The 25,431-nt window shown below is 49.6% G+C and overlaps 1 long non-coding RNA gene across 3 annotated transcripts; it reads right to left on the bottom strand.

Annotated features, from left to right (window-relative positions):
* Window positions 1-10,063: 10,063 nt before the first annotated feature.
* LOC118611330 lies at window positions 10,064-19,464 on the bottom strand. Of its 3 annotated transcripts, none has more exons than XR_004954205.1 (4): window positions 18,302-19,464; window positions 17,696-17,841; window positions 13,652-14,451; window positions 10,064-13,568 (listed from the first exon to the last, which is right to left on the bottom strand). It is a non-coding gene; the product is annotated as an uncharacterized LOC118611330 (long non-coding RNA). The 3 variants fall into 3 exon arrangements; XR_004954204.1 differs by having other exon boundaries at window positions 10,064-13,781; window positions 14,124-14,451; XR_004954203.1 differs by having other exon boundaries at window positions 10,064-14,451.
* Window positions 19,465-25,431: the final 5,967 nt, after the last annotated feature.

The raw sequence follows: 25,431 nt of genomic DNA, 5'->3' as shown, positions 1-25,431 counted from the left end.
GGGTGCAGAGAGTATTTTCAAGTGGAGTTAATAATCTGATTGCTGCCCTGTCTGGAGCAATTCTCTGAACTCGCAGCTCTAATCAGTCCAGGGTCTTGCAGTCAAATGTACTTTGCTGTTTAAATTTGGATTTGTGACATTGATTGAGGAGCCCTTGGAAAGGTGTTGACAAATCAAATTGTTTGTTCCAGTGGTGTTTTGCCAGAGATCAAGTCCAAAGTAATACGCAGTGAATTTGTTCATTACTAGTAGGGTGAAAGGAATGATAAAATTCACCTGCGTCATTATCACAGACACAAGCCCAGTAAAAGATACGTTCTGTCTGAAGAAAATGTAGTTTTGTGGGCGCTCCAGTGAGTTAAAGGCAGGGGGAGGGGGCTTTCTAGACCCGATGATATTAGATATGTTAAAGAAAGATAAGCAAATAAATGTATTCCATGTTTGAGATCAAGCACTTTGTTTATTTCTCTGGAATGCAAAAAAAAGAAAAAAGATGAGCAGAGAGATGTCATGCATGACTTGAAGACCTGGCCGCCAGGCCCGTGCAGATAAGAGGCTTCACCCACGAAAGGAGGAAGCGGCAAGGGAGAAAGGCAGCTAGGCCTCAAGGTTGACCGCGACTCACGTGAGGATTGGCGGGCCATCCCTACCTGTTCCTGACTGGTGCCTGAAGCCAGCACGCGTGGAAGTAGCTTCGCTGAGTCCGGAGGGCTTGCAGCTCCCCTGTCTGCCACGAGGCTGCCTGGGCAGGTAGTGTAAGGACGGATGGAGCAGAGGGGACGGTCCCGGGCCGGCTTCTCCCGGAAGCAGACCCCGAGACTGGAACGGAGCGCAAGAAGTTCATTTTGGAGATGGCGTGGGGGCGGAGAAATGAGGCGGGGAGGGGAGGAATCCAACCCGGCGTGGGTGAGCGGGCCATCGCTGTGGTCGCCCAGCGCCCGGCCCTTCAGGGGCCCTGAAATGGCAGGAAAGTGAGGGAGAAGCCGGCCTCGTGGGAGACAGAAATGGGGGGAGGCTTCTCCTCGAGCAAGCGTTTGGGCTTCGATGAGCACCCTGGGCTGCACAGGAATTACCGAAATGCTGCTGCTTTTGCTAATGGGTCAGGACTAGACTCTCCCACCGAGCCCGTGGAAGCGGACCAGAGTCGTTTCATATTCTACTTCGTTACCGCGCCTTGCCACAATGAATACTAACACCCCTAATAACAAAATTATTTGTTTGCATTTATTGCATACCTTTCCAAGCACTTTTTTTTTATGCGTTTCAACACCCTATCTTAAAGTTTTTTAATCTGCAGGTTGTAAGCCTTTAGTGATCTCAAATAACTTCCTGGGGTGCCTGTTAAGAGGACAAAACAGAATAGACTAGAAGAGATTAGAGTGGAAAATATCAAAGTGGATAATTCATTGCAAGGATTCATTTTGTTTATAATGAAAACGTCATTTCAATAGTGTGTGTGTATAAATGCACATAGAGGCAGCTTAGGTCACAGGGGAAAAGAGCTTTCTCACTCTGAGCCAAGGACCGTTAGAGATGGACTGAAATCACTTAAATCCTGTGGCAGGTCTCTGAGGTGGATGCCGCTACCCCTCACCTTACAGGTGAGGGTCCAGGAAGTTACATAACCTACACCTGTTCACACAGCAAGCAAGCGGCAGAGCCAGGGTTCAAACGTGCGCACAGAACGTTGCCAAACCCGCCTCCAGTACCGACCACGACACTGTCCAGTCTCCACAGCAAAGAACACAAAGCCTGCGAGCCTCGCGGAGAAGCCTCCGGGACCATCTGCTGGTCCAGAAGGCTCGCGACTGTGCTTTCTCGTGTTCGTAAGGGGAGTTTGGTAACAAATTCCATCTCACATCACACTGGGAGACAGCGGAGTGCTCCTCGGCACCGTACTCTGGTCGGCGTCGCCCTAATTTATTACGCGGCAAATGGTTAGGCAGATGGCGTTTAATATATTCCCGGACATAAACACGAGGCTTCGGCTGTGCGTGGCGTGCGTTCCTGAGCGCCCGGGAGCTCCGTCGGGGGCGGGCTGCCCCTCCGCTCGCCCGGCGCGTCCTTCCGCACGCGGGCAGTGCCAGCCCTTCGGAGGCATGGGCGGGACATCCAGACCTGGCCCGATGGGAGGGAGAGTCACCGAGCGGCTTACACCGGGCTGCCCGGTTCATCCTCGGCCGCCCCGGCCTCGCACGAGCTACCTCTCGCTAGTCATCGACGGCAAAAGGCAAAGCAGCTGATGCGTAACGGGACGGAGCCTGGTTTCCAAGTCCAGGCGCCTGGGGCCAGGCGTCTCCCGTGCCGCGCGAGTCACATGACCGTTCTTTATTCCATGGCCTTGATATTTTAGAACAGCTTTTAGATTTTACAGAAAAATCCAACAGATGGTATAGGGTGTTCCCACATTAACACAGCCACACACCTACGCACATGGAGTCTCTCCTCGTTTCAAGGTCTTATGTGACCGCGGCACATTTGTTACAATGAATGAACTAACAGCTTATACATTATCGTTAACGAATAGCTCATTTAGACATCCTTGGTTTCTACTCGATGTCCCTTTTCTGGTCCAGGATCCCAAGTTCCATTTAGCTGTCACTACTCTTGGCTGCAACAGCTTGTTAGACTTTCCTTGTTTTCCCGACCTTGGCAGTTTCGAGGTTCGCCGATCGGATACACGGCAGGATGGTCCTGTTTCTTGAGCAAATACCTGGAAGTGGAAAGAGTAGATCAAGTGATAAGCCTCAGTTGACCTTTTTCAGAACCCGCCCCTCCCACTCGTTAGTGCATTCGTGTGTCGTGACCCGGTTCCAAAGAGCATCGTGAGACGTTCAGAAGAAACGTCTCCCCGCTGTTCCTGATGGAAGAAGGAAGTCGCAGGCCAGCCGCCCGAACCGCCGGCCCCAGAGGCCGAGGGCACTCAGGCCCCCCCCCTGCCACGCGGCCCCTCCACCCCCTCTCCGTCTCCTCCGCTCCTGGCCCGGGGCGGCGGCCACGCTATGGCCCGGAAGGGTTTTCTCCCCGGCTTGCGGTTCTGCCCCTCCCTTCACACCACTGGTTTCATAGTCTTGCCATAGGCCCTCAGTTTCCAGGGCTTTCGGATTCATTCTCTTCTCTTTTCGACGACCTGACATCTGAAGCGTCGCTCCAAACGCAGCAGTTTCGGGAAATCCTTCAGATCTCGTTCTCTCTTTCCCGAAGCTCTTGGGTTTTCTGTGAGGTATGTTTGCGTTCTTCTCTCGGATGACTTCTGAGTTCCGGGCCCCGGGGTTCTTCATTCTTCGGAGCCGTCTCCTTTCCGTCCCTCTTCCTTGTTTCCCGGGCGAAAGCCTTTCATCGAGCTCGTCTCCTTGCCCCTTAAGTCACTAGCCGTAGTTTCTGGATGACGGGAACACGTTTCGAAGTCGACGATGTCTCTGTTTTCCTTTTTGGTTAGTTCCTGAAATTATCTTTATTTTTTTTAACCCAGGGAGTGTTTCAGTTTATTTCCCATCAAGGCGATTTTGGTGGTCGGAAGACAATAAAATTTTGAAATGGCGTTTCATGTGCCAGCATCAGTGCTTATGAGGTCAGCACAGGTGAAGGCGGGCTCTGGTACCATGAAGAACCGTGCATGCTTTGTGCCCTAGAAGTCCTCCCTCCCTCCCTCCCTCTCTCCCGACCGCCTTCTCTCCCTCTCTCTCTTTCCAAAACAACAGCATAACTCATCTCTTCTGTATACATCTCTGTTTCTAAATATATATGTATATGTACATATATATTTATATATGCATAATATATACATATGTATGTATATATAATAGAAATGTAAGTTATAAACATGTACAGTCTATACATAAATTATATAAAGTATAATTTATATAATTTATACTTTATATAATATACGTCGATTACAAATTGTATATATACATGTGTAGTCCATGTACATGTAGCATAAGCGCGTAGTGTAAATTATACACATATGTCTCGTGTTTATCTGAAGAACCCTGACTAATACACTCCGTGGCCTAGAACAGGTCAGAGTGGAGGGCATAGTGGTTAAACACGTGTCCCCAAAGTGTGAAAAACTTGAGCTTTGGGGAAACACAAAGATAATTCATTTTAGTGTGTGAAGAAAATAATGGTATTTTCCTTTTTACCTTTATTTCATTATTTTCCTCTTTCTATTCGGGGGCATGTTATATAAAGTAGATAATACAGCCAGACGCGCAGATAGTTTATAAGTAAATACGTAGACATCGACGGAAGTGGGCGTTTACTCTTTCTCTTGGTGAGGGGACGTGCGGTAGAGAAGATCGGTGATCACGCGTCTCTGGAGTCAGACTCGCGTTCCCTCGAGGCACCCCGCTTGCTGCCTACTGGATCTAGGGGGTGTTCCGGAACCTCTCCCCTCCTCCACGTGTCCATGCGTGGTGTGGGATGATGGTGATGTTAATAACACTCGAGTAGCCTTAACTCAGGCGGCTCACGGGGAGGAGGGTCGAAGGTGTCCCTGCGCTCCCTCTCGGGTCTGCGCACATTCGAGGTCGGCCGCGGACATGCCACAGCCGAGGGGCTGTCCTACCTCCTCCTGCTGCGCGTGGAGTGCTCGGCGTGTACTTGGCACGCAGATCCGGGGTCACCGGTGGCGGCCAGCACTGATATTCACAATCTCGGGCTGGTCCCCGACTGCGAAGCCCCAACCATGACATGTTCACGGGAGGACTCAGACCGTGAGTCCTGACACCCCTGACCCTTGGCCATTCAGAGAGGAGGTGGCTCAGTGTGTGCGGAGTGAGGGCTCCCGGCTAGAGGCCGGCTCTCCCCACATCAGGCGCACTCTTAAACATCTGTCTGTGGCGTGATTTATTCTATTTTAAAATGAGGTTTTCAAACAACTCACTATCTTAATTTTAGCAGTTCAGCTCCTTTGTATGCTAACAATACGGAACATGCAAATGAGCTACCACTTTGCTTTCTAGCAAAAATGTTTCTGTGCAAACACTTGATTTTATAACGCACTTTGCAGCTTTCTCCTATAATTAGTTGTTAAATCTATATTTGACTTCGTCTAAATGGTTGCATTGCACGGCTGTTTTCCTTGCCTCTCACTCTGGCTAGTTCATCTCACCCCTGCCCAAGCGTCTGCCCGAGCAGGGCCGTGGGTTGCCGGCGAGCTCTCGGACCGAAGGCCAAAACCAGGAACCGCGCCAGCAGTCGGGCGGGAGGGGCCCCGGAGGCCGCAGGTCGGGTCGGGCTCGTAGCACGTGTCTCTCATCCTCCGTGGAGCAGCAGATTAGCTGCGGCGCATCCTTCTCACGCTGACAGCAGACGCAAGAGAGGGCGAGCTGATCTCGCCCCTGCCTGCTTCCGAGACCAAGGGGTGGCCCGTGCACGCTCCCCATCACCGCGAGGCCAAAGCAAGTCGCGAGGCCGAGTTCAACACCAGTGGTGGGCGGGGAAGAGAGTAACTGTTTCTGAGCAATCAGCCGACCTACCGTAGGCACCAAAAGCATCCTATAGGAGCATCTTAAGGCTACATAGAGGGTCGTTCATTCATGCAGTAAAGGCGGATCGAGGCCCGTTTACCCTGGTCGCTGCCAGCACGCTAACGGTGTAAGAGTTTGAACAAAAGGTGGCACAATCCCACCTTTCCTGCTCTGACAGTCTAGACTAAAGAAGTCGTTGAGGCCAGCCCCGAGCCCTCCAACCTGCAAACTCTGGGGCCCGAAGCATATTCGATTTGGGAGTCCGTATTCAGTAAAAGAATGCAAAGGTGTGAACACACACTTAGGAATGAAAGTGATGTTTATTTAGAATAAGAAAAGAAATCATGACAAAAAATATCAATTTCGAAAACGCTAACGGATTTTTTAAAAGCTCCAGCACCCAGAAGAATAATAATATTTTAATTAGTTAACTACTTGGGCCCCTCTGCAGTACCCGTTCCCTGCAATTTTGGCTGTACACGCCTCGCCTCTTCCTGTGATGACGGCTTTGTAATATTTTCTATAGAGAGAATAGAAAGATAATTCAGCCCTTCCCCTAGCACCGTTGATCAAAATAACAAGACTGACACGTGGGATGCATAAAACGTGCAGCTTCACAGCCAGCTCTACTCGCTGAAAGGCACAGTTTGTACTCTTCCAATACAATATTTCTGATAAATTATATTTCATGGAATTCTCATATAAATTATGGTAGGTTTATAATTATATTGTCAATAAATGGCTGCTTTATTTAGTATATTCTGACAAGAAAGAGCTTCTATTTTGACTAGGAATTAATGCGAACAGAATTTCTGCTCGTAATTGTGCACATCTGGTAAACGGAGACTTTTTCGTAGCCTAGCTTCGGCTCACGACTTTTCAAACATGTCCCTTCTCTCCCCTTCTGTCCTCCCCGATCCGGGGCCAGGTACCACGGGACACTTTCCCATTTCTCTACGGGGTCTGTCTTTTTGCTTGCATGTCAGTGTGGCGAGTCGGCCCAGGAAGTCACACACCGGGGCAGCGAGCCATCGCGTGCCGTCCATGGACGCCACGAGTACATCTCACTAACTACGGGCTATAAGCATCCCCGACTCAGGGTCCTGGTGCCCAGCAGCCACCCGCCACGGGGGGCGGAGCAATGCGAGGGGCGTTGGGGCAGGAGGAGAGCAGTCCGACTCAATGAAAGCGAAAATACCTAGTTTTGCGAGTTTTACAGAAACATGTTTTCTCAGTCTGTTCGGGCTGCTATAATAAAATACCATAAACCGGTGGCTTGTAAACAGCAAACATTTATTACTTACAGTCCTGGAGGCCGAGAAGTCCAAAGTCAAGGTGTGCAGAGAAGGCCTAGCTTCCAGGGACCGTCTCCTAGCGTAGCCCCACGTGGCAGGAGCTTCCTCGGGCCTCCTTCATAAGGTCACTCTTCCCTTTGGTGACCAAATGGCCTCCCGAAGGCCTCACCTGCTACTACCAACACCTTGGGGCTTCGGATTTCAACATGTGAATTTGGTGGGGTGGGTGGGGGACACAAATAGTCAGTCTACAGCACATGTGGCCACGTGAACCCACTGCTAAGACCCCTCTCTGGACCCCTGGGTGGGGGGTGGGCCTGAGAATGAAGCTCCATTAACTTCACGGCGAGCCCACCCCTCCCTGATAGCTTCCGACACAGACTTCCGTCCCAAGATAGCTCATGCCCTTTCTGGGGCATATCATAAACTGCTTGACATATCCTGGGTTCCAGCCTCTCTGTCTGTCTGTCTGTCTGCCTGTCTGTCTCTGTCTTTCTCCCCTTCTGACCACTGACCTCGTGTTTGAGTCTTCCGTTTGGTTTCCACGTGCCCGCTTGATTGGACGGCATGGGCTTGCTGACGAAAACCCGCCCCCGTCTTCCCCACCCTCAGGACCCTCCCCAAAGGGAGTTCTTCCGGGGGCTTCAGGCGCGTCTTCTCAGATGAGATGCTACAGACTCGCATGCGTAAGAAAAGATGCTCAGACCCACCGGCGATCAGGAAAGGAAAGTGCAAATTAAAAACCACGGTGAGATATCATCTCGGCCTCATAACGTCGGCAAAAATTAGAAAGATTTGTAGTTTCGAGAGCTGGCACTGTCGCTGGTAAATGAGTATCGTTACGCAATATTCTTAAGGAGGCCCTTTAGTGGACCTTCTGTCAAAGTTTATACTATGGATGCCCACCGATCTACGTACATTTCAAGGAGCCTATTTTACAAAAATCTACTCATTTAGTCAAAAATATATTATGAGGATTTTTTTAAATGGCAACAGTCAAATAATAAAAAGTTGAGATAATATAATATCCATAAAGGGAAACGGGTTAAATAAATTATGGTTCTTCCATACTGTGAAATAGTTTGCAACTGTTTTTTTTTTTTTTTTAAATGACTGTCCTGACACAGAAATATCCCCTAGGTATATCGATATGAGAGAAAATCAAGTCAAAGCAGCATGCATGGTCTGGTCCCATTTTTCACGGACTGAGAAACTTTGAAGAAATCAAATAACCTCTTGGGATGTTGGTCTTCTCATTTTGGAGAGTCTCGCTCCCATTTCCTGGGTGCTGGCCAATGAAAGCGACAGCGGATGTGTAAGAATCCTATAAACTGTACAGTTCTGTATGATCCGGCGTTCAGATTTGTTGAGTAAGAGGTGGAAATCAGTCGAGGGCCCAAATCCTTGGCTTCCTGTAAAACCGCTCTCCAATCCCTAAAGTTCCCACCGTCTGCTAAGTGCTTCTTGAGAAATAAATTGCTTTGCCGTCTGCCAGAGCTGTCACATCGCGTAGGGAGATGGGAGCACACAGTAGGTGTTCCAAAGTTAGCTGGGCGCGAATGGCGGCGTCACCGAAGGGCGGCGCCGGCCTCCGGGGCATGAGGCTCCCGCCGGCGACCCCGGCCGCGGGGCCGGTGCGCCTCGGCGGCGGGTCGCACCACGCGTCACACAACCGTCCCCGTGGGATGCTGAGTAAGAAGAGCGGAACGCCCAGGCAGAGTGGGCGCTCTAACTATGACCGTGAGGACACGAATTACCTTTCGGAGACGGCTCTTGGGAGGCGAACAGAACGTTGAAAACAGCCAGTGTGTTTACTGTGGCGACGGCGTGGGTAGTGTTTTAAATAAACGCTCGGACCCTTATAACGTTTCAGGCAATATACATTTTACTTAATTAAATGTATGCATTTTACTTAAAGCTTAGCATGTTTTCATTGGAGGAGACATAGGCTCTCATTACAGAAAATTAGGAAAGTCGAGAAAAATTGAAAGGAGAAATTTACTCCCAAGACGTCATCAAGCATTAATTGCTAGTAATAACCTGTGTGTTTCATCGAAGGCTTGCTACTTCTTTATTACGCTTTGGGGGCAGATGTTTGACCTATTTGAGTATCATACATACCATCCCCCCTACTTCTCTCTCCCTCCACGTGACAGCAGAATATTGAGAGTCTGTGTTCTTGGCGCAGAGCTTATGTTTTAGAGTCACTGAATTCTGGTCTGGTCACTTACAAGCTACCTTTACTCTCTGAGCTTTAGTTTCTTCATTTGTAGAACAAAGATGGTCTCGGTACAAGCCTCAGACACGGATTGTTTCATCTAACTGTGTGGCTCAGTTCCAGACACATAACTGGCACTCTGGACGTGGCGATTTTGGAATAAAAAATAATTGGATCGAGTAGGGAACTCGACTTGATCTGAGAGATCTGGGAAGGCTTCCTGGAAGAAGCGGCATTTGATCTGGGGTCTGAAGGCTGAGCGGAGACTTCCCCATGGTGGTAGTGTTGGGGGAGGCCGGGAGAGGGGAAGGATCATCCTCGGGCGAGGGAATGGCACATAGCCAAGCTCGCGCGGGGAGTCAGAGGCAGAAGGCACCCAGAAGGAGGTCGCTGAGAAACGGGGTCACGGTGCAGAGGGCAGCGTGACGCACCCCCAGTCTGGGAAAGTCATCAGGGGGCGGACGAGGATGGGGGCTCCGTCCTGCAGAGTGACACAGGCCATCGGAAGGTCTTTAGGAGGGAAGAACCCGATCAGACTTAGAAATTTAGGCGCGTGCCCTACCTACGGTGCAGGGCAAGGATTGGGGTGTGGGGACGCGGTGGCAGTGGGAGGCCTCAGGAGAAGCCATTGTCCTGCGACGGGCAGGAGATGACGGGAGCGCGCGCTGCGTGGCCCTCAGCCGCGGGTCTCCCCGTCCTGAGCAAACACGCGGGAAGCTCACCGCGTTACCGTTGCCGTCCAGCTCTTCTCGTCCAAAGCATCTAGCGATGCTGCACCTTGCTCGGCCTACCTTAGAATCTGCAGGTGTCCAGCGAGCCGAACGGAGAGGGTCGGGAGGCACGTTTCTGCCAGGCCTGGGAAGGGCGGGACGTGCCGCTGTTGACGGAGGGCAGGGCTGACCCGCGGGCCACGGCCGGCACCCCGGGCTCGCATTCCAGACCACCAGCCACCGCAATTATACGTTAGAGGCCTCGGAGAGGCACGGGGTGGATGCTCGCAGCCAGGGTCCCCGTTGTAAAGGCCCCGGTCTTGGTTGGTTATTAACTATACTGTACGAAGCCTCATAAACACCTTTTTATACATACAGTGCAACCTTTCAATACAACAATCAAATGCTTTTCAACAAATTACAGATTCCGAGAAAACGGACCCTTGATTACTTCCCAGAAAGAGGTGGGAGGAAACTTTAGACAGAACCCGATCGCAGCCTGCTGCTCAGAACCATGTGGGCTTTGGGCTGGAGGGCGGACCCTGGGCAGCTCTGGGGAAATCAGTCTCAATTAATCCAGACCTGGCCAGAGAGAAAAATCAGACCACGGAAATCGTCGTACCTCCTGATCTGCTTTTCAGACGGGCATAGCAAGCAGCCGCTGGCTCGGGTCACCTGGTGGTAGCTCAGAGGTGCATCCGGGACAAGAACTTTTCAGAATCGGCTGCTGACGTCGTCCCTGGGTGCGGCCGACGGGGGTCAGATGGCGTCCTGGGTTAACGTCGCTGGTTCGGAGTTGGCCATCTTGTAAAATGACCATGGAGCCCTTACCCCCGACACCTTCTCCTGTCCATGTACTTTCTCTTAGGTCCCCAATCAAGCACATTATTTCTGTTCTTATAAAATAGATCTTTTAGATTTCATAGACCAGTAAAATTTATAGGCTAAGGGTTGCAAACTTTTTATTTTGTTAAGTAAGGGCACTGGGAAAAAAAACAATCAGGAAAGACAACGACCCAAGCCTATGTGCAATGTGCAACCATCAGCTTTTGAACAAGAGGAAAAAAAACATTATTATGGAAAGAGAAGGAAATAAAAAAAGAAAGGGAACAGAGAGATAAGGAAATATAGAAATTACATTGGCAGTTACCTGGGGCGGGTGGGGTGTAGTTTGACAGCAAAGGGCAAAAGAGAACTTTCTGGGGAGTTGGGAATATTCTGCCTCCATCGAGGTGGTGGTTCTATGAGTGTACACAGTTGTCAACAGTCGCCGCTGTTCATGTGGAGGTGTCGGTGTGAGTGACAGCCCCAAATGACGTAAGATGCAAAGGAGGAAAAAAGAAACATGTCCTGACCGAGCGCATCCTTCTTGGGCCCGGACTTGTCCCCGCGTTTGGGGCTGGACCACACCTGCCCCCGCGTTTGGGGCTGGACCAGACCTGCCCCCGCGTTTGGGGCTGGACCAGACCTGCCCCCGCGTTTGGGGCTGGACCAGACCTGCCCCCGCGTTTGGGGCTGGACCAGACCTGCCCCCGCGTTTGGGGCTGGACCAGACCTGTCCCCGCGTTTGGGGCTGGACCAGACCTGTCCCCGCGTTTGGGGCTGGACCAGACCTGTCCCTGCGTTTGGGGCTGGACCGACGGCCACGGCACATGGCAAGGAAGGACTGGGGATCGTCCCCTCGTGTAGCTTCGCCTCGGTGCCCTCGCCACCCGCCTTCCGCCCGAGAGAATGCGGCGCCAGAGGGCGCATCTACTCGGCGGCTCCGGCAGAGTCGCCCGTGGGGAAGGGGCCCGGCCACTCGTGGCTTCGGTGTCCTCCCCTGACCAAGGGCTCAGTCCTGCTTTTTCTAGAGCTGCAGGCCCTCTGGTTTGGGCTTGGTTTGGGTCTCCAGCCGATTGAGAGCAGAGCACACTACGTCTTTGTAACCCCCAGAGTATTGCACGCAGAGAATGACTCAGGATCAGCGTTCCCTGAGTAACTGAAACAAAGGTTACGACCTGTTTAATCATCAACTGCCCTCCTTTAAACCAGAATGTGAAATTAAACTCATGATGGTTTGCAAAACAGGCCTGCAACATTGCATACAACCAAACCCAAGCCCAGCAACTGACAAACCTAAACAGCAAAACCAGCAAGACTTTCTGGAGTTTCCAGGGGTGAATGTGGAGCACCCTCGAACATGTCTTAAGGGTTCAGGTCCTTCCAAGGTCAAGCAGATCTCAGCAAAGACATCGAGGTTGGTTTTTTAATTCCAACATTCACTCGATTGCTTATAAAACATCAAACTTAAACAGAGGTGAATCGGGGACTTAGGTATTAGAGACAGCTGGCTGTGAATTCTGACTCTGACACTTACAAGCTGTGTGACATGAGGCAAAGAAGGACCCTCACCCCGATGAGCCTCCATTTCCTCTGCTGTAAAATGGGGATCCCAACAGTGGCCTTGCAGACATTCTGTTTTGAGCTCTTCTACGGGCAGGGACGCTGGCCAGCTGCATTGCAGCTCGGCTCTCTGTGCCAAGAAGTGTCGAGCACATAGCAGGTGCTCAATAAAAGTTTGTTGCAAGAACGAATGAGTTCGCGCGTAAAAGAATGAGTGAAAGTAGTGTGTCTGAGGCCTTTTGAGTTTTGTATGATGACCTCTCAACGGAAGCTAAGGCAGGGAGCAGATGCAAGTACCCTAGAGATTCTCAAGTGATTGGCTGCAGTTAAAAAGCTCAGCATTGCTTTGCCCAGAGCCGGAGTCCCCCTGGTTTGGGTTTGCTTTGGGGTTTCAGCTGATCGAGAGACGAGCATGCTACATCTTCGTAACCCCCAGAGTACTTCACTCAGAGAATGTCCCAGGATCAGTGTTCCCCAAATAACAACAACGACAACAAAAAGGTTACAACCTGGTCAGTCACATCCCCCTAAACCAGAATGTAAAATTAAATTCAACGATGATTTGCAAAAAAGCAGGCTCGCAACATTGCACACGGGAAAATCCAACCCAAACAATCGATAAAAATAAAACTGAAAACCAGCAAGCCTTTCTGGGGTCTCGGGGGTCTTTCCAACTTGCCCTTGGGTTTTAAGACTCCACAAGACAACAGGAGCACCCTAATTGGAGCCTGGGAGAGGGTCTAGAGCAGCCAGGCACTAGTAAAACCGAAAGCATTTATTTATTATTTAATTTGTTTGCCCAGGAGACTTCGCTCCTGATGGGAACATCTGGTTTTCATTGTAGCCCAAGTTTTTACCTAATTGTACAGCTGGGGAGATTAAGGCATGAGGGGTCACAGGCCGAGCCCGGCCGGGCCCCAGCCCCCTGTGCGAGCTTTGCTCCTCGCCTCAGAGTAGAGACCACACTCCTTGCCCCGGTGCTCTGTGGAGACCTATAAATAAGGAAGGAATTACCCTTTCAAGTCCCCACTCTCCCTCCTGATTCTCATTAATGGTGGGGCCGAGGAGGGGGACCGGGAAGATGCAGGAGGGAGGGGCAAGCAACCACAGAGGCTCCAGACCACAGGAAGAGGTCGGGGTGCAGCCTGGACGGAAGCCGCCCTTCTGGGGGTCCCTTTGTGAAAGGCCGGCTTCCCTGACCCGACGTGGCTGGCACGGTGCAGGCAGAGTGCGTTTTCCAACTCCGAGACCAACGAGAGAGAGACAGGTTTCCCCAGGAACATCAGGAGGACGGACGGGAAGAGAGCGAATTCTGCCTGATGCGGCAGCCGCCGCGCGGGGACCGGGAGACGGTTCGTTCCTGGATCCGAGTCCCACCATCGCCGCCTCCCATGTGACCTTGGGCAAGCCGGGCGACCTCGCTGAGCCTCAGTTCCCTGCTCCCATGGGATTCGTGGGAGGATCGAATGAGATTACTTTTGTGAAATGTCTGTTAGAAATAGCAGATGCTTAGTAAATACTTGTTAAAAGGTAGTAATAACCGATCTTAAACAAACAAACAAACAAACTCACTCATCACACTTCGTTCGGCGCCCACTCGAAGAAGGGGGCTCCTGAGGGGCGTTCAGAGCCAGAATCCTGTGTCCGGGGGGCTCTCATTCCTCAGGCCTTGGGGTAACTCTGTATTTCTGGCCCAGAGACACTGTGGGGCAGCGGAACAGAAAAAAACGCAGACATCGAAGGGAGCAGACGTCAGTTAGGACCCTTTCTCTACCGCCGGGCAGGTCACCGGACTTCTCTGCCTCTCATTTTCCTAGTCTGTAAGAGGAAGAGGTTTTGTTTTAAGGGTCAGATAGAGTCGTGAGTGCTAAGGCATCTTGAAAAGAGATCCCCGAACATAGGGTGCACACCTCCCCATGCTGGGTGCTGTGCCAAGTGCCTGGGGTGAGCGGGGGTGAGCCAGAGAATTAAGACGTAGTTAATGACACATTTCCCAAAGCACACTCTGCGTAGAGCCAAGTAGAGAGATGCCACCTGAACACACCTGTCTCATCGTCACATAGCATGTGATGTACTGTGAAGAATTCTTCCCTGCAAGCCATCTCCAAACGCGCGACATGCTGTTGTACTTTGGGGATATGGAAAGGAGGTGGTAAAGTGTTCTTCGTTTCCGTCGATGAGCTCACGGAGCCGAGCAGGCTTTGAACAGAAGTGGGGGGCACTCACTCGCTTCCTGGCCACAGGGTGCTTCCGGGTCAGACTGCCGACCTTGTCTGGAGCAGCAGCAGAGGAAGCCCGCTCTGCTGCTGACAGGCCCCAGTTCCCGAGCCTTTCCACCCCAGGAACGCCGGTCTCAAGGGACATCCACATATCTCAGATAAAAATAAGTTTTAATTCACTTTAACTGATGAGAGAAAGCCGTATGATACTTCTCTTTTCAATTCACGAATTGAGTTTTTATTTGATAAGCGATAAAAATGCTAAAAATGGCACTCAGGGAAAATCTTCCGAGTAAGTCTTTCCCGGGGTTTATTTCCCATTGCGTCCTAATCCTGCCTCCAACCTGTGCAAACCCAACAGACCGTCGGCCAAGTTATCAGACTCCCTCGGTCCAAAGGTATCCAACCATCGGCGCATGACACGGACCGGTCCTCCTATTTCCGATAACTTCTGCTGCATAAAAGAGAGTTTTGCTGCCAACTCCAGCTCCCAAGCCCCGGGAACTCGATCTAATTTGTCACTAATCCACCTGGTTTCTACTTAAACGTCTAAGAAAAATCAGCATCTCAAGATGGCGACAGTTGAGACTGGGATTTCTCCTCCCTCCCCTTCTTAAACACTGATCAAGGATAAAGGAGAGTTCTAGCCTTAAATATTTGATGATGTCCAGCTCTGAGAGGGGAAAGGTTGAGCTGTTTTGAACCTTGGTCCCGGAAGGGCAATGGGTGTTATTAAACACATCCATCATGGCGGACATACGAGGTATGAGCTTCGTGACCTTGGAAGAGACTGCCTCTGAGACTGCTAGGAGACCTGTCTCTGAAGTCTTCCTGGGGTCATCTGATCTAGTCCCTTCTACTCCCGTATCATTCAGCCCAACTCGAAGGTAGTCTAGAGAATGAAGATGAATGCATCGAGAATCATTTTCCACTGCTCTTTGAGTACTTTGAAACAAGACCTCTCACAGTCTAAGGTACCTGGGCCATCCCAGCGCTCCTTCGGGAGTCAGCATTCGAGAGGGGCCCCCGAGAACGGAAGTCAGTGTACGGGTCGGAACCTCTTCCTTAGAGCATCATTGGAATGAGCAAGAAGCAGCCATGATACTAGCTCCTTGTCTATCAGAGTCGCAACCTCACTCTCGGCAGACACGCAGTCCCTGCCCTGTCGCCTAAATCCTGCCTCTCGGCCCCTTGACCATGACTTTTCTCCTTCCACCTTCTTTGGCAACTGGCCTTTCACCCAACTCCGAATTCGAACAGCCCGCGTCGTCACCATCGGCTTCCACCTTTCCTTCTGAGTGTTTCGCATGTGGCAGCCTGGCGCCCTCACCCTTGATTACAAGCTCCTTGAGGGCTGAGATTTCATCTCCTCGACCACCGACAGCACCTGACAATGATGGACACACAGTAGGCTCTTACCCAGTCTCGGTTAATTCTTGGGAGCCATCAACCAAGTGTCTGGGGATGGAAGTAATGTTAGTTTAGTGGCGTCATTACATGTTTATTTTAAGCGATTGAACTCAGGAAGGACAAACCAAGGAATCACTGTGCTCATTTTCCGACCTTCTCCTCCGTTGCGTACTTCGTTACAGTAACGTATTACACGCCTTCGCCTAGCAGCGTTGTCGAAACATTTTCCAGAAACACACGTATCTCACACACGCACACGTGTGCACACACACTCACCATGCTTTTGGTTTGTTTCTTTGCCCATGCAGACAACACTAAGGAGCTTAGTTCTCCAACGCTGGCGCTCTGTCCAGGTTTTTAAAAGCACGAGAAAGGCAAACATGCAGACAGTGGTGTCTGATTGTAGGAACTGAAAGAAATCTGTTTTCTTGCCTTCGAAAACCCACCCCGCACAGGAAAAAGAGCCATGAATTGTAGAAAGAGAAAATGCTAAATCTGCCCTTCAGATAATGCTTCTCTGCTCAGGGAGGTAGAGATTGTGGGGCAAACACATTGAATCACTCCTTCTTTCATTATTTTTGACATTGATTTGTCATTAAGAAAATTTATTGGGCTCCAGATTAAATTGATTTGGAGAATCATTAATTCATGGGATGAAGCCAGGGCCGTTTGTCCTGCCCACGCCGAAATGAGGCAGTATTGATAAAACTAGGGGAAAATATCAGAGCTGTTGAAAATCCACTTTTCCAACCTGGAGGTTTATTTTGAACAGAATTTGGGGTGGGGGGTATTCCAACAGTCAACCTCAATCGACTTTTTTTTTGCCAAAAGAGGACTTTTCCAATACCTAAATTAGAGGGACAGATGGATGGATATTCATTTCAGAGGGGTTATTCAGAAAAAGGAAAGTTACCAGTTAACCGATTTGCTCAAAAAATAGGGATGAAAGCAAAGCCTTCCTCCTCCCCGCAGAAAAGAGAACCAGAATCCAACTCGTCTGCATCTCGGTACCCCCCTTCCCGATGACGCTCCTCTGCGTACCCGAATGACTTTCAGCCAAGCCAGGAACAACTCCCCGTTAACGAAGTTCGTCCCCCTGCTCACGTAAGGCAGGACCGTTCGTCTGATCCCCTCTCCCACCCTTACCCATCACCGCGGAAGAGAAATCGCCGTGGGACATACCACAGAACGCAGGTTCTCCTGCCTGTTCTCTCGGTCATCTGCTGCTGTATTTTCAAAAGGAAAATAAGAACAATGTTCACCCGCCCCCGATCATGGTATTAATCAGGACTGTTGTGTGCAAGTCATCAAAAAAACTTAAGGGAAAAAAGGGAGCCTTTTGACTCATGCGGCTAAGAAGTTGAGGAGTAGAATGGGCTCCGCAGGGCTGGAAGCAGGTAGTCAAACAATGTCATCGGGGCACTGTCTGTCTGTCTGTCTCTGTCTCTCTCTCTCTCTCTCCATTCCTCCTCTTCTTGCTCCCTCCCTCCCTCCCTCCATTCCTTGGCTCAACCAGGTTCCCCGTAAGTGGAGGCCTCCATTAACTCTGGATTTGCATTTTCTTTATGACCAGCAATCCCTGTAGCAAATGGCTTCCCTCTTCCAAAAGTTTCAACAAAAATCTAGGAATCGAGTCTCTTTGTCTCGGAATGGAACTTTTAAGCTCTCGTTTATTCATTCATCCATTCAACTGTCTTCTTCATTCCGCGTGCTAAGTTTTGGGGGCCGGATGCGGCCCTGGCCTCCAACCAACCCTTCCTTCGAAGCTGGTTCTTTGTTACCGACTCCGAGGACGCAGCCCGCGGGTGGCGCTGTGGCAAGCCGCCACCCTCGAGGCATCGGGAATGCAGATAAGGGGGACGTGGCCGTTTTCACGTCTCTAAAAAAATCCCTCAAAATGGCTTCATTTTCAGCCAATGCAGAAAGATAGGTATTGGGTCTAAGAAAGGGGGAAAGTTTGAACAGTCGCGTTTACGATGAACCTTACCGCTCGATGACCCGGGGACGTCGGTGGCATTGGCACGAGAGCGGAGAAGCAGGGAGGAGAGCCCAGCCCCGGAGTGTCACACCGGGCGCTGGCTCTGTGGGATGCGAAGACGGAAAATTCCCAAGGAAGAGCCGGGGATGAAATGCCTGGGGACCAAATAAAAAGAACTGGAGCTGCACGCACACACACCCACACGTGCACACACGCGCACACGCACACACACGCACACACTCACTTTGGAATTTAATTACATTGCAGGCTCTGCCTGCATTTGAGTGTCTGCGTGTGTCTGTGTGTGTCTGTGTGCATCTCGTACATCTTTCTGAAAGTCGGGAGTCGCTGGGAGAAGGAGCCAAGAGGCCCAGGCAGAGGACGAACAAAGAGCGTGGTCTCCGAGGGATACTAGGGCGCCCATTCCACACGCGCTGCCTCCTCCTGGAAGCCCACCTGGGTCCTTCCGGCCCCTCGGGATCTGCACCCGCCTGCGTGCGCCAGCGCCCGGTGTGGCCTCTCTGCAGTGACATTTACTCCATCGGGGGGTTTGTTTAGTTTCCGGAAGAAAGGGAAGGCTAACGCAGAAGACGCCCACTGAGGACTTCGGCATACCTGTGAGGACTTCAGCTTAGGAGGGATGCCGGCCACGGAAGACACCATGACAAACACACAGAACTCTGCAACCTCCACCCGCCTCTGCGTCCACATACTCTTAGCAGATATTTGCACACATTCCGAATCCCAAGTGATTAAGTATTTGCCTGTGTGCTGTACGCTGTGTCGAGTGGCTTTTATTTAGCTTCTTCTGTTTAATGCTTCGAACAACCATGCAAGAATAAATGTTCTTATTCTCACTTGGCAAAGCGTCGGAGAGATTGAACAACTTGCCCGAGGTCGCACATTTCGTTAGCAGCAAAGCCGAGGTTCAGACCCCACCACTGTGCTCTTTCCAAAAATATCCACTCAGCGCTTTTGACATGAGGGCGCTGAGCAAAGACTTGTTACATGAATGAAAGAATGAACAAATGAACGAACGATTCCCTCTGCCTACATGAGTCCGTTGCCTCCCGTCCTGTCCCCTGACTCATGCATAGGTCGTGCCGAGGACCTGAAAATTAAGGAGCGTGTGACCCCCGCAGATTGTCCACTGCCATTCCGTCTCTTAGGAGCACTTGACAAACCGAGTCCCGGGCGGAGAGACTGAGCCCAGCCGTATGGATCTCGGACAGGTTCATTAATGCGAGCGTGGTTCAAAGACAGTCGCTGCCCCAGCCGCTGCCTCCGATCCGACTGCATGAAAAAAAGGAATGCGGCTCCTTCCTGTGTTTTGCCCAAGCACAGTGTGCTGTGTGGGTAATTTCTGGTCTGGCCAGTAAAAACCTCCAGGAGCCTTCCTCTAGGTCTTTAATTATGAACTGTAGGGGACACCACAAAATAAATACTTAAAATGTCTAGACAACCAGTCATCAGAGTGGGACAATTAACTTCAAACATTCTAAATCGTTGGAGGAATCGTTATGCACCTTCTGCAGTTTCTTTCTATATCCTTCTCCGGCCAATATGTTTGCAGCAATGAGGCCGGGGAGCCAGTTGGGGCCTTCCCCTGATACAAAGCAGCCTCTTTGCCCGGCTCTTAAATGACAAGTCACAAAATGGCCAGAGAACATACAATAAAGGAACATAAACTGAGACCATTAGTTTTTCCGAGGAAGGAAAAAAAAAAATCTCTCCACTGTTTAATTACATCAAAACACAAAACAGCGCTTCGGCAGATTTGGGCAAGAAGAATTACTATTTTATTTACTTAGTCTATTTTATGTTTTTCTGTCTCAATGTTTATTACTTAAAAAAATGAATCGAGCCATCCTGATTCTTGATTAATGCTTGGTGAATGTGCCTCCTGACATCTAAAATGTGATCAGGCTGCTGTTGAACTTGGGGTGTTTCTCCCCGCCACCCCTTCTCACCTCCCACCGACTTCCTCCAAGGAAACACATTTTAGCATTGAACACACATTAATTTTTTTCATGGTCCAAGAGCAAAACGCTCCATGAAAGAGATGTGGATTTCGTGATGAGGACATATTGTGTACGTGTCTCAGACTCCTGCCCCCCCCCCCCCTTTACAGGGGGCCTTTCGATGCCTTCTTATTAATCAAGTCCAAAAACTGGACTCAAATGGCCTGGCTTCCGACAGAGTAGATCTTAAAACTACAAGCCCGTGAACTTGGCTCTGAGGCAAGAGAAAGCGGTTCAAAATGTCAACAGCATCCTTCCCAGACACTTCCATGTCATCCTCCTAGCAGATAATCTTTCATAGGACACCAAATAATTAATAAAAATTCTCATTGTTTGAGTCCAATGTCATTTTCCTTTAAGTGAAAGAAATGCCACATCAACTGTTATTGAATGACTACTTTATATAACGCGTAGAAGGGCCATATTTAATTGCTATGGCTCTAATTAAAGGTGATATCCAATTGCATGCATGTACTTTTTAAAAACCATAATTGTCTTGTGCAAGCCACTGAATAGATTTAAGAATCTTCAATAACAAAATTACATTAATAGCATATGCTATTAAATATGATTGATGGTAAAATTGGACCCCTCCTGCTTCTCTACCACACAAAGCACGCACTGCTTTCAAAGATGGCACCTGGAGTGTCAACAAGAAAGCCAGGGAGAGTAGACTGAGCCCACTGAGGCTTGCCTTTCCCCAAAGAAAGGACATCTTGGCAAGAATAAAAGGTGCCTGTAACGTTTGAGCTGAGTGCTGGAGGAGCTTGGTTGCCTCTGCTCCCTGCGAAGGCCGGAGGGGCCATGGTAGAAGGCGACTCGGAGGCGGACAGCATTTCTGAGAAGGTCCCTGATAGAGTCCCATCGCTGATGAGAGCCGTCACCTCCAGGAGAAAACACAAGCCGGCAGCAAGACCGCACGTGGTCGTACAAACGAGTGAGTCTGGAGACTCGATCATGTGTGCGCCCCAGAACCTCCACAGCCCGCGCCCCCGAGAGTCTTCATCGAAGCTACAGACGTCGGTCACAGAGCAGGGCAAAACATGCACGGAGAGAAAGAGGAGAGATGGCGGAGTCCGAGATCGAAACTGTGAACCGGGACCAAAGGAGAAGGAATTCCACCAGGAAAGAGACGAGGAAGGGGACCAAGTGTTCGCGGCTGACTTTTCCCCACATCGTCCTTATCACAGTCCTCTGAGGGTAGAGACGAGGAACGCGAGGCCCCGGGACAGTCAGTGACCCTGGTCCTTCAGATGGCCGGTGCCGCCCTCTCTGCGGTGGAGCACGCTGCCTCTCACAGGGCTGCCATCGCAAAGCACGGGTGTGCGCCAAGGGGCCCCAGCAGGTCGTCATGCTGCACGTTTTGTTCACTACTTGGCTCCTCTGTTTTCCAGTTCCTGGGTCTCCAGAGGGGGCTCCTCAGTGGGAAGCTACACCAGTTTGGACTAACTTCTCAGCTGGACAGAGGCGAGGCGCTCGCGCACAGCTCGGAGTCTAGCGGAAGGGGGCATGGAGACGTGAAACGGTCCCCGAAACAGCACCGAACTTTCGAATTCCGAGGAGAGTGTGTTCAGGGTCTCTTGCTGCCCTCCTCCTTGGAACAGGAACAGCCTCCAGGACCCTGGATCCGTCCCCAGGACCATCACTCTCACCCCAAGCGACACTAACAATGGCTCCATTCATTGGGCGTAATAGTCCTCGACATGTCCCCTAGGTGTACTTCAGATCTAACCTTACTGGCTTTTTCTTAAGGAATTAGGTGTTATTATTATTGTCTTTTGGCAGCTGAGAAACCGAAGTTGCAGTAAGTTAAGCAACTTCTATTACTAGACTACTGTCAGAGTCAGCATTTGGACCCAGGACCAGTGGATTTTGAAGATTTTGCCCTCAACCACAGAGCTGCACAGTAGAGCAAGATGGCTGAAATTTGCCAAAGAATGACCCTTTTATCCAGCCAGGCAGGTGGATGAACTTTGCCCGAAGGGCCCACTTTGTTAACCTGAAACTAGCCTCATAAATGTTGATTGATACAAGCCCATTAATTTTCATCATATTGGTCCTGGGATGGTTAAGGAGAAACAGTTCCGGTGAGAACAGGACAGAAAGGCCAAGTGAGCCTCCCGCTTTCTGGATGCCGCTCGGGTAGATAAGACCAGAGTCATCTTCTTCCCACCTCTACCGAAATAAAATGCAAGTCCCTGGCTTAACGCCCATCTGTTAGAGGCATGTATCTCAACTCCTCATCACACGCCAGCTGTGCCAACGTAAACTAGAGCAGAGACGAGATTTCTTGGTCAATTAAGCCTCCAAAGACTAGACGGTAAAACCACATCGCGATGAAGAGGGTGAGGAAAACCGGACTTGCGGTGTGTTTTTTCCAACCTTATTGAGGTAGGCCCGACAAATAAAAACTGTGTATATTTAGGGTGTACGATGTGATGTTCTTCAGGTATACGGCGGGGTGACTCAATATGTATGTACAATGTGAGATGATTACCACAGCTGAGCTAATTACCACGTCCATCATCTTACATAGTCACCTTTTGGTTTTGTGGCGAGAACACTTGAGATTTACTCTCTGAGCGAATGTCAAGGATGCAGTTCAGTGTTACGATCTATAATCGCCGTCCCGAACACTAGGTCCCCAGGACCTGTTTGTCTTATAGCCGAAAGTTCGTACTTTTTACCAGCATCTCCCCATTCCGCCCCACCCCCACCCCCACCTGCCTGCCTCAGGCATCCACAGATCTGCTCCCTGCTTCTGCGAGATCAATGTTCTTAGATTCCACATGGAGGTGAGATCGCACAGGGTCTTGTCTCCCTCGTGGTGTGTTTCAAAGGAAGACGGTCTGATTGACCCCGGATAGAACTGTAATGACCCATACCGATAACATTATTTCATTTCACTAGTAATAAGATTAATGTAAAAATTTTAAGGAATATATCATTTTATTGGTAAAATTAGAGATTGAAAAGAAATATATATTACACGGCAATTCAAAGAAGCAAAGTACTGATACCTGCAGTAACAAAGATGAATCTCGAGTACGTTACATTAAGTGAAAGAAGCCCAAAAGGCTCCATACCGCGTGATAGTATTTATGTGACAATCTGCAAAAAACAAACCGAAGAAACATAGAACAGGGATGGGGCAGGGGGAGGAGCTGGCTACACAGGGGGATGGAAGGATGTTCTGGTCGATAGAGTGGTGGTGACTGTAATAGTGATTTTCCAGCTCTATACAACTGTCCAAATTTGGAGAGCTTAACATCAAAAGTGGTGAATTTTTCAGTGAGTGGAGTACATTTTAACTTTAAGGTGGAAAAAACTAATCTCGATTTTACAAAAGTAAGAAAATATTCTAGGAAGTCGCACGCAGAAGGGCAGCAGTTCTATCTGGTGATGGGCAATGGGTGTTCTTCACTTTCCATTTTGATCTCCCTAAATTGAGTTAGCTCTCATCTCCACTAGAGAAGCATCGCAGAAGGTGCACTTGGTCCCTGGCAGACCAGCGCGTTTAGCCCTGCTCACTTCTCTGTGCCTCGGTCCTGATCTAGCCTAGTCACGAGGATGCTATTTGGGGAATCGTTATCTTGTTCGAGGCTTCCGATATGCATTGCACAAGCCATAGCGGATGGTGGCGGATGCCTCCCAGGGTCCCTCGACTTCCTGCTTTGTAACAGACCCCCCGTGATGCAGCCGCTTCCCTATCCAGGGCCAGGTTTTCGGGGAAGTCTAGCCAGTCTCAGATACAGGTGGGAACAGTGATTGGTTTGAATTAGTCATGTGACACGTTCAGCCAATGAGGTGAGAAAGGTTTCCTCTCTCTTATGAGAAGGAAACAGTCTTATTTCCTACCTGAGAATGTTGACGTAAGTGGAGGTAAAAAAGCAGCTATCTTGTGACCACGAGGGAGGAAACTTGAAGACAGCAACAACGCACAGGAGAGCAGAGCTGAAAAATACAGGGGAAAGCCCTTGGCGACGCTCCGTTGCTGAACTAGCCAGCCCACAAGTCACCATCCTTCACTGCTCCGTGATCTGGTGCGAAGGACTAGCTTATTCTTTGAGATGATTTGAGTTGCAACCAAAGGCAGGTTGCCTCCTACACCTGCTACTCTATATGTTTGGACTAGGGTGGCAGGTTTCCTGTGACCCTATACCACCATCTTAGCTTCAAACCTCTCTCGTTACTTGTGAACTTGAAGGTAATTCACGGCGATACTTTCAAGCATAAGAAATAACTCAAAATTAGCTTAAGCATGTTCACAGATACTTTAGGAAACGTGCTTAATGAATTGATAAAAATATTTTCTAGTCAGTCTATTGATTTTGATCAGTAAATTGGAATTTCTGAGTTTTCCTCTATCCTAGCCAGCATTTATCCAGTGCCCATGAAATGCCAGACCCCACAAAGGAATCTGTGGGTGTTCCCTTGGTGGGGTCTTTCCCCTTCATAAATCCAACCAGAGAAACGGGACTTATAATAATAATATACAATCGAATGATCTGTCCACATGTAGAAGACACACAACAAATTATCTGCGGGTCAGAAAAAAGAAGCGGAGTCCCGTAAACGTTCTCTCTGAATGTTTGTTTATGCTGATCGCTGGCTTACCAAATTCTCTACTGATCAAGGTTAAACCCCACTCTCGCCCCTACTCGAATGATTCAAATGCTAAATGGAGATAAAAGAGATTGGAGGAGATCTCCTCCATGTAATTAGATAAATGGCAGAATTAACTCCACATCTCTAGTTAGATGTCTTCGAATGCAAGCGAAGCAGTTATCGAATTTGAAGAAATATTCCTCAGGGTGGTGTGTTCATTAAATGTGTAACTTTGTCAGAGCGGCGGCGCATTATGGCATGTTTTTACAGTCAAATGGTGAGAACGTACCTTCGGAACAGCTACTCACTGACAACATACAAAGTGAAAATTGTGTGTGTTTTCAAATCTTTACACGTTTCTCTGGCTGATCATTGGTTCCTCAGACTGCTGGAGATCTTTGTGAAGGGTGCCTGCAGGCTACGTATGTTAAAAGTTAACAGGGAAATGTGTTCAGAGTCACGTGTAAGACTCTTAGATCAGTTCAGTGCTTATCGAGCCAGCTAATTAGCAGTTTCTTTATAGCTGAACATGGACCAGCAACCAAGTGTTTGCATGGAGGAGGATACCTGCAGGGCCGGCCCATTCTGTGGTTATTTGTGAAAATAAAAACCTGTCCTCCCATTTTATCCACGCTCGTTGCAGAGTAGTTTGATTCTTTTTTTTTCCCCCTAATTTTTTTTTAAGAAAAATATTCCTTTAAAATTAAAATAGAATAGAAAAATAAATATACAGGAAGCTACACAACGGATGACGTCCCCCCGATATGCAGGCAGAAGTGTATTTTAAGTCAAACATCTTTATAGCGAAGAGATCTCTAAGCCCGATAGCGTTCACTACATCAGAAAATCGACGATGGGCAAAGCATTGTCTCCCAGACCTGCGCTACCAAAGCCAAGCCGTCGGCTCCTTCTCCAATCAATTACCTTCGTTTGCTCAGCAAACCCAACGCGTAACTTCAGCACCATCAACACGGATGCCGAGACTGGAAGTGACTGAACAAGAGAACGAATACAGAATATCAAGTCTGAAGACCCGCACAGGCCAAGGGAGAGAAGAAATGATTTTTTGAAGAATTCATAACCTGGCGAGAGTGGCAGTTGGTGTAGTCACGTCGC

Source organism: Rousettus aegyptiacus, unplaced genomic scaffold (assembly GCF_014176215.1).
Source record: "Rousettus aegyptiacus isolate mRouAeg1 unplaced genomic scaffold, mRouAeg1.p scaffold_m13_p_14, whole genome shotgun sequence".
Classification (NCBI taxonomy): domain Eukaryota; kingdom Metazoa; phylum Chordata; class Mammalia; order Chiroptera; family Pteropodidae; genus Rousettus; species Rousettus aegyptiacus.
The sequence above is the reverse complement of the archived record's forward strand: the minus strand, read 5'-3'. Positions and strand labels throughout refer to the sequence as shown.